This window comes from Chiloscyllium plagiosum, unplaced genomic scaffold, assembly GCF_037043375.1.
Source record: "Chiloscyllium plagiosum isolate Xiang-an unplaced genomic scaffold, Cpla_swu_hap1 HiC_scaffold_28, whole genome shotgun sequence".
In the NCBI taxonomy this organism is placed as follows: domain Eukaryota; kingdom Metazoa; phylum Chordata; class Chondrichthyes; order Orectolobiformes; family Hemiscylliidae; genus Chiloscyllium; species Chiloscyllium plagiosum.
In genome coordinates, this window is record NW_028270166.1 from 16,250,990 (window position 1) to 16,258,157 (window position 7,168).

General features: G+C 40.9%; 1 protein-coding gene across 3 annotated transcripts in view; it reads right to left on the bottom strand.

The window, feature by feature from the left end:
• The window catches only part of LOC122565377 (interleukin-6 receptor subunit beta-like), a 111,681-nt gene extending 105,043 nt beyond the window's left edge, over positions 1 to 6,638 (bottom strand). For all 3 annotated transcript variants that reach the window (XM_087976014.1, XM_087976013.1, XM_043721289.2), the window contains exon 1: positions 6,553 to 6,638. The gene's annotated coding sequence lies outside the window, so the exon portion shown is untranslated. The remainder of the gene's footprint in view (positions 1 to 6,552) is intronic.
• Positions 6,639 to 7,168: the final 530 nt, after the last annotated feature.

The window sequence follows — 7,168 nt, forward strand, 5'->3', positions numbered from 1 at the left end:
CAACCACCTGATGAAGGAGCAGCACTCTAAAGCTAGTGCTTCCAATTAAACCTGTTGGACTGTAACCTGGTGTTGTGTGAATTTTAACTAAAGAAAAAAGTTACACTATAATACAATTATACATAGTATAAACTAGAAAAATAAGAAATAAAGCAAAAATGATAGACATTACAGTCTTTCAATAAGGACTTAGAATTATGTGATGATACTGAGTCAAAACCACAGAACATGGTTAGCACTGCTGCCTCACAGTGTCAGGGACCTGGGTCGATTCCCACCTCAGGCGATTGTCAGTGTGGAGTTTGCACACTCTCCCTATGTCTGTGTGGGTTCCCTCGGCGTGTTCGGGTTTCATCCCACAATCCAAAAGATGTGCAGGCCAGGTGAATTGGCCATGCTAAATTGCCCATAGTGTTAGGTGCATTAGTCAGGGGTAAATATAGTGTAGGGGAATGGGTTTCTATTCAGACGGTCAGCGTAGACTTATTGGGCCGAAGGGCCGGTTTCCATACTGTAGGGAATCTAAACTCCATCACTACTAGCATTGTGGATGTATGTACACCATTTGAACTACAGCAGCTCAAGATGGCAACTTATCACCATTTTTTCAAGGACAGTTTTAAAAAATATTCATTTGTGGGGTATGGGCATCACCAGCATTTACGATCTGTCCTTAATTGCCCCCGTGATGGTGGTGGTGAGCTGCCTTCTTAAGCCGCTTGAGGAAATTAAGGATAGGCAACAGATATGGCTCCACCTGCGATACTATGTCGCGGAAAGAGAAAAACGCGAAAATGCACAAGCATAGAATTGTGACTTCGCATGCCCAACAGATTTGGCAGCAAGTGTGGAAAAAGTTTTTTGACCTTAATAAAAGCACAGGCAGTGAACACAAAGCAAAGCTTAATGTGTTTGCCTGGAATTCTCATTAGGGACCTGTATTTACCAGTTACAATTTTATATTCATCAATCTTGGAGTGGGAAAATGCATCCAAATTCTTGAGGGCCCCCCTGGTGTATAAACCACTGGCCTGGGAAAAACATTTCATAAATTTATCTAATACTTCACCCACTTGCCTAAACAAGATTAGAAAGGCTTATTTTGGCGAATAAAAAAAGATGCCCTTCAGGTGTATCCGTATACTTTACTCCTGTTTTTCTCTAAAAAGTACATCAACTATGAACCATAAACAATACTCAATACAATGCATTGTTAACAAATATGGCACGAGGTTCCTGATGCACATGACCTAATCCTTTATGTATTAGGATAAATTTATTTACATTAAGACCCATCTGTTGTTCAGTTTGTGCATTTACTCAGTTGGTTCAGTGTTCTTTAAACGTAAAACAAAGATACATTTCCAAGTAAGACATGGAAATATAACAAGCTGACTCAGGCAAAGTGAGATCAGCATATAGTGACACCAAAGCTACTGGCCAGAAAATAAGTCATTTAGTAAATCCTCTATCAATTTTACTATAAATAACTGGAATTGACCAGACATGTAATCAATCTGTATTATGTAACTATCCACCATCATTGTATTTTGCTGTTGTATTCAGGATGCACTGCTGTGATTACCTTCCTGAGTTTGCAGAAAAGTCTAAGTTAAAGAGGGAAGCCCCAACCCAGCTCTAATGCATTGGTAGACACAGTGGTGTCAATAATATTATTAAATTGGAGAGGGTTAGGGTTAGCTTGACCAGGATGTTGCCAAGAATGGAGGGTTTGAGTTTTTAAAAATAGGTTGGATAGGCTGGGACTTTTTCACTAGATCATAGAAGCTTGACAGGTCACCTTATAGAGGTTTATAAAATTATGAGGGGCATAGATAAGGTGAGTAGCAAGGATTATTTTCCCCTAGGGTGGGGGAGTTCAAAACTAGGAGACATTTTTTAAGGTGAGAGGAGAAAGTTTTAAAAAGGACATGGAGCAATTTTTTTTTACAGAGTGATTCATGCGCAAAATGAACTGCCGGGGAAGTGGCCAATGCAGGTACAGTTACAGCATTTAAAAGATATTTGGTTAAGTACATGAATAGGCAAGGTTTGGAGGGATATGGGCCAAATGCAGGCAAGTGGGGCTAGTTTAGTTTGGGAACATGATCGGCATGGGAAAGTTGGAGTAAGGGTCTGTTTTCATGCTGTATGGGTCTATGACTCTACCCACTCGAAAAATGAAGAGAGATTATGAAAGGGAAGAGACTTTGGAAGACGATGGAGACTATTGTCAATGGAAGTATAATGGAAGTAAATAAAGTTTGCTAATCATTACTTCTTACAGCTAATTTCATGCACACACTTCACTAGTGGGAAGTCCTGACCACCAGTAGTCCACTCATCAGGAAAGTACAGGAGCTAATGCAATATGGTAGGTGGTGCACTCACAGTTTCCTGATCTTCAGCATGGTTGGTGGATGATGTTTCTCACAGTAATATGCATGCTCATACATGTTCTATGTTCATACATAAACATCTCCAGTTTATTGAAACAGCATTAAAACTGGGTTTGTGCAATTTGCTCACCACAACTGATGCAATTTCATAGACCACATTCTCCTTAGAGCTGGACAGTGATCCATGTAATTTCTAAATTCACTGCATTTTTAACTATCGAACAATTTCCATACCATACAATCAAAGTTGCAGGAGCAAAATATCAGCCACCTTCTGCAAAACATGTACACAGCAAAGTTAGCTAAAACAGAATGAAATGATAACAGTCGCTCGTTTAAAATTTGACGCAATGTGTGAATCTTCCATCCTACAAATGAGCATTTTACTATTTGCCAAGTTAGCTGTCTTCAATTAGCTCTTGTCATTCACAAGGAAGTAGAATTCAAGAAGACGTAATAAACAGCAACTTCCATCTATGTAGAATGATGAACACAAGGAAACATCGCAGGCACATTATGAAAGAAAGTTGGGCCCCAAGTCACATAAGGAGACATTAGGGCAGATAATGAAAAGCTTGGTCAAAGTGGTAGATTGTATTGAACAACTTAACAAAAGAAAGACAGAAAGAATGATGGGGAGATAAAGATAGGAAATTCCAGAGCTTCAGGCTCAGTTAGTGAAAGCACAACTACTCACGATGGAGTGAATGTTCAATAGTCCAGCATTTGCTGACTGCATGGATAAGGAGGGGTCGCAAAGTGGAGGGAGATTACTGAGATGGGGATTTGGGGGGGTGGGGTGGTGAAGCAGCTTGAAAACAAGCATAGGTGCCGACAAATTAATAATGCATGTAATGCTTACCTGTAATATCTTATGTTTTCACTCTGTTTCTTGTTACTGCCTTGTATAAATTAACAGGAATAAAAACCTTACCATACCTCACTAAGTGTTTACTCCTCATGTAGGAACACAAACAGCAAGATGATTCAACAGTTGGGACCACCAGACTTGAGAATAGTGATACTTAATGTACACCAATTCACAGCAGCAGTCACTGGCTAGAAATTGACAGTAGACATCCTGTTGGTTAGTCTTCTTTCATTTAAAAAAAACACTCAGGCCAATAAGACAAACATTATTGTATGCCCAAACCTTAAGATCAGATCACTCACTACACTCTAGTGATTGAACTCAACACCTTCATGATGAGAATTATTTACTGAACCATTGAAACAATTAGTTTCAATCCTCACAAATCTTCTGGAAAGATTACAAAATTGCTGTATTATAAAAGCATTGAGAGGTTTTTTTGTTCTTTACATGGGATCTGGACATCAATGGTTGGCCAGCATTTTTTTTACCCATCCCTAAATAGTAAAAGGTAAGCTCCTGCTCCCTCATTGGATAGAGGCAACTATTGGTGGTTCAACCCCAGGGTCATCACACCTTAGGTGAGGGAAGAGGTTCGTAAGGTTCATGGTAACCTTAGCCAGTGCAGGAATTACACCCACACTCGTGGCATCACAAGCCAGCTGTCCAGCCACTTGAGCTAACTGACTCCCAATTTGCTAATACTATTCCTGGCAGTAGTTACAGTCAACCATGTTTCTAAGAATCTGGATTAACACATAGGCCAAGATGTCACATCTTGGTTTTAAAACAGCTCTTCTCTCATTTCAGTCCACAATTTAAAAATACTGAAAAAAAGACACTGACTTTACAACTTGCTCAGTGTATCCAATATTCAATTATTATAAATTAAAATCTGAGTTTTGTCAACTCAGCGCTAATGCCACTCCTGAGAAAGGAATCAGGCATTCTGTTTATTTCAGAACAACTTTAATTTAGTTTTATTTATTTGCTGGCATTGCTGTCTTACATAAAGCACAAGTCTGCAAATCACAGTGTGCCTATTACTATTGAAATATATTCTAATATGTTAAACATGTTTCAGAAATATCAAACAAAGTACAGTTAGATTGCATGAGCAATAATACTAACAACATCTTCAAAAAGGTTATCTAAGGGTTCAATATATCTTTTCTGTCATTTCAAATTGACTTAGAGTCACTGAGTCATACAGATGTACAGCACGGAACAGATCCTTCGGTCCAACCCGTCCATGCCGACCAGATATCCCAACCCAATCTAGTCCCACCTGCCAGCACCCTGCCCATATCCCTCCAAACCCTTCCTATTCATATACCCATCCAGATATGTTTTAAATGTTGCAATTGTACCAGCCTCCACCACTTTTTCTGGTAGCTCGTTCCATACATGTACCACCCTTTAAGTGAAAAAGTTGCCCCTTTAGTCTCTTTTATATCTTTCCCCTCCCATCCTAAGCCTATGCTGGTCAGAAGAAACTCAGATCTATTTAAGAAAATGTCTGCAATCAAGAAAACAAGCTTGAAAATACTTGGCAGAAAACAAAGAGTGGTACCAACACTGTTCAATACCGCAGGATGTCTTAGTGTGTTTTACAGCCCATAAGGTGCTTCTGAAGTGTGGTCACTGTTACAACATAAGAAATGAGACAGGCAATTTGTGCACAGCAAGCTTCCAAACCAGCAATGTGATTATGACTAGACAACTTGTCAGGTGATGTGGATTGAAGGATAAACACTGTCCACGGCAATTGGGAATATCTCCCCCTGTTCTTGAAAATAACACTAAAGACGTTCTACCCTGACTCAAGGGGGCAGAATATGCCACAATTGAACTTCTAATCTGAAAGCTAGCTTGTTTAAAGGGCACCACTCCCTCCATGGGTTTTCAGTACCTCCCCAGGACTGTGCTGCAGCATCAGCCTCCATTGATGTGTTCAATTCCTGGCAGAGGTCTTGGAGGCATAGAGTACTCCTGCTTCCAGAAGTAATCAATTGGAAGTCAGCTTGCTCCTTGCAAGCCCAGCCGGCAGCTATAACAATGCAGGCAGGCTAATGTGGACAATAGTGGAATCCTCCCTGTACCTGGTGGGAGAAGCCGGCCAAACAGCCAGCAGGGCCAGCAATAGGGGGTCAGTTAGTTCAGTCGTCTGGACAGCTGGTTTTTGATGTAGACTGGCAACAAAGGCGTGGGTTCAGTTCCAACACTGGCTAAGGCTACCATGAAGGTCCTGTCTTCTCAGCCTCACCTGAGGTGTGCTGACCCTCAGGTTAAGCTCATCTTCTACTGCCTTTCTCTCATGAGAGAGTGGGATTATGGTAACTTTACTGTTAGTGCCAGCAGTTGGCAGGCACTGCTGGGACTATAGGAGCAGGCACAGAACTGATCCTCTCCGCCCCAGAAAGATGTTTTAGGGGGTGAGGGATTCTGAAAACCCAGGAAGCAGAGCAGAGGGAGATGAGGACAATGTTCTGGGTGGGCAAGTGGCACCACCAACAAACGTGGGTGGTGGCATCTGAGGTGGGTTGCCCCTTATACACACCAGGCATCCCTCTTCCCCATCACCCAATAAAGCAACCCTTCCTTCTAGCCTTTCAAAACAAAACAACCTGACTGACCTCTTACTTATTTAATAACTTATGTACTTAAATATCTCACCCCTTCGTTATTAGGGAATGAAAGCTCGCCCCCCAAACCCAACATCCACGCTGTGGGGAAATGAAACTGAACCTGCAGCCCTGATCATTCCAATATGATGGTATCGAACGCGATTTACATCTTACATCAGTTGAAATACAACGGGCTCCAAAATGTTACAGAAACTTGAGAGAGACAAAGTTACAAACACGTTGCTGCAAATTACTGAGGGCAGGTAACATGACCATCAAAGCAGTCAACATAAAATATTTACAAAGTCGCCTGCTTCCCCTCCATACCATGGAAGGTGTCTATCTATCCCAGTATTAAACATTTGAATCCCCACTCATCTCGCAGAAAGTACACGAAACTGTTCCGCATTAAGTACGCTAATCTTAAGGTAACTGTCACACAAGGTATCAGAAGGTTAAACTGCATGACACAGGTAAAGTTAAATCAAGTTAGCACGAATTCGGATTCAAACCTATTCTGAAATACATGTGGCATTCTTGCTTCCAACAGGTTACCGCGCTGTTTCCGATCTCCTCCCCGAAAACATATTACATGGTGATTAAAAGCATCTCACCAAAATGTAGTTAATTACATAGTTTAAAAAACGAGACTTACTTTCAACTCCAGTCAAAAATATAGCTGCGAATAAATTTATTAGTCACATATCAACTCTTTAAAAACTATAGACGCTTCGTACCAACATCTGGAAATGCTTTTCCTGCAAGTTCGGTTGGTGGAAATTTTATACCACTGGATGTGTAGTATGTGTGTGATTGACAAAGCAAATAAACCAATAAGAGACTGAGAGAGGTCGACGCACAGCGTTTAATCATCAATCCTTTTACAGAAATGTCTTGCACGCTGAGAGTTGATGTTGTCCGCACTCCATTATACACAGCGTTTCACCTCGTCTGTATCTGAATTTGAAGGCTCTGCCTTAGACAGGGGTAACTGTTTTAATGACACCGATAGTCCTTCAAGTGCCCGATTTTCATAATTGAAAGAACTGGAACCCAGTTTTCGCAACCTCAGGATATCTCAAAGCCTTCCACAACTAATCAAGTGTTATTAGAGACCAGTGACTGTTTTACTATAGCAAACACAGCATGAACACCAAGCTCTCAAGAACATCAATGGGATAAACATAAAACCGCAAGAGAACCGCGAAAGCTGGAAATCAAACAGAAACAGAAATTGCTAGAAAATCTGTCCTGCAAGTCTGGCAGCATCT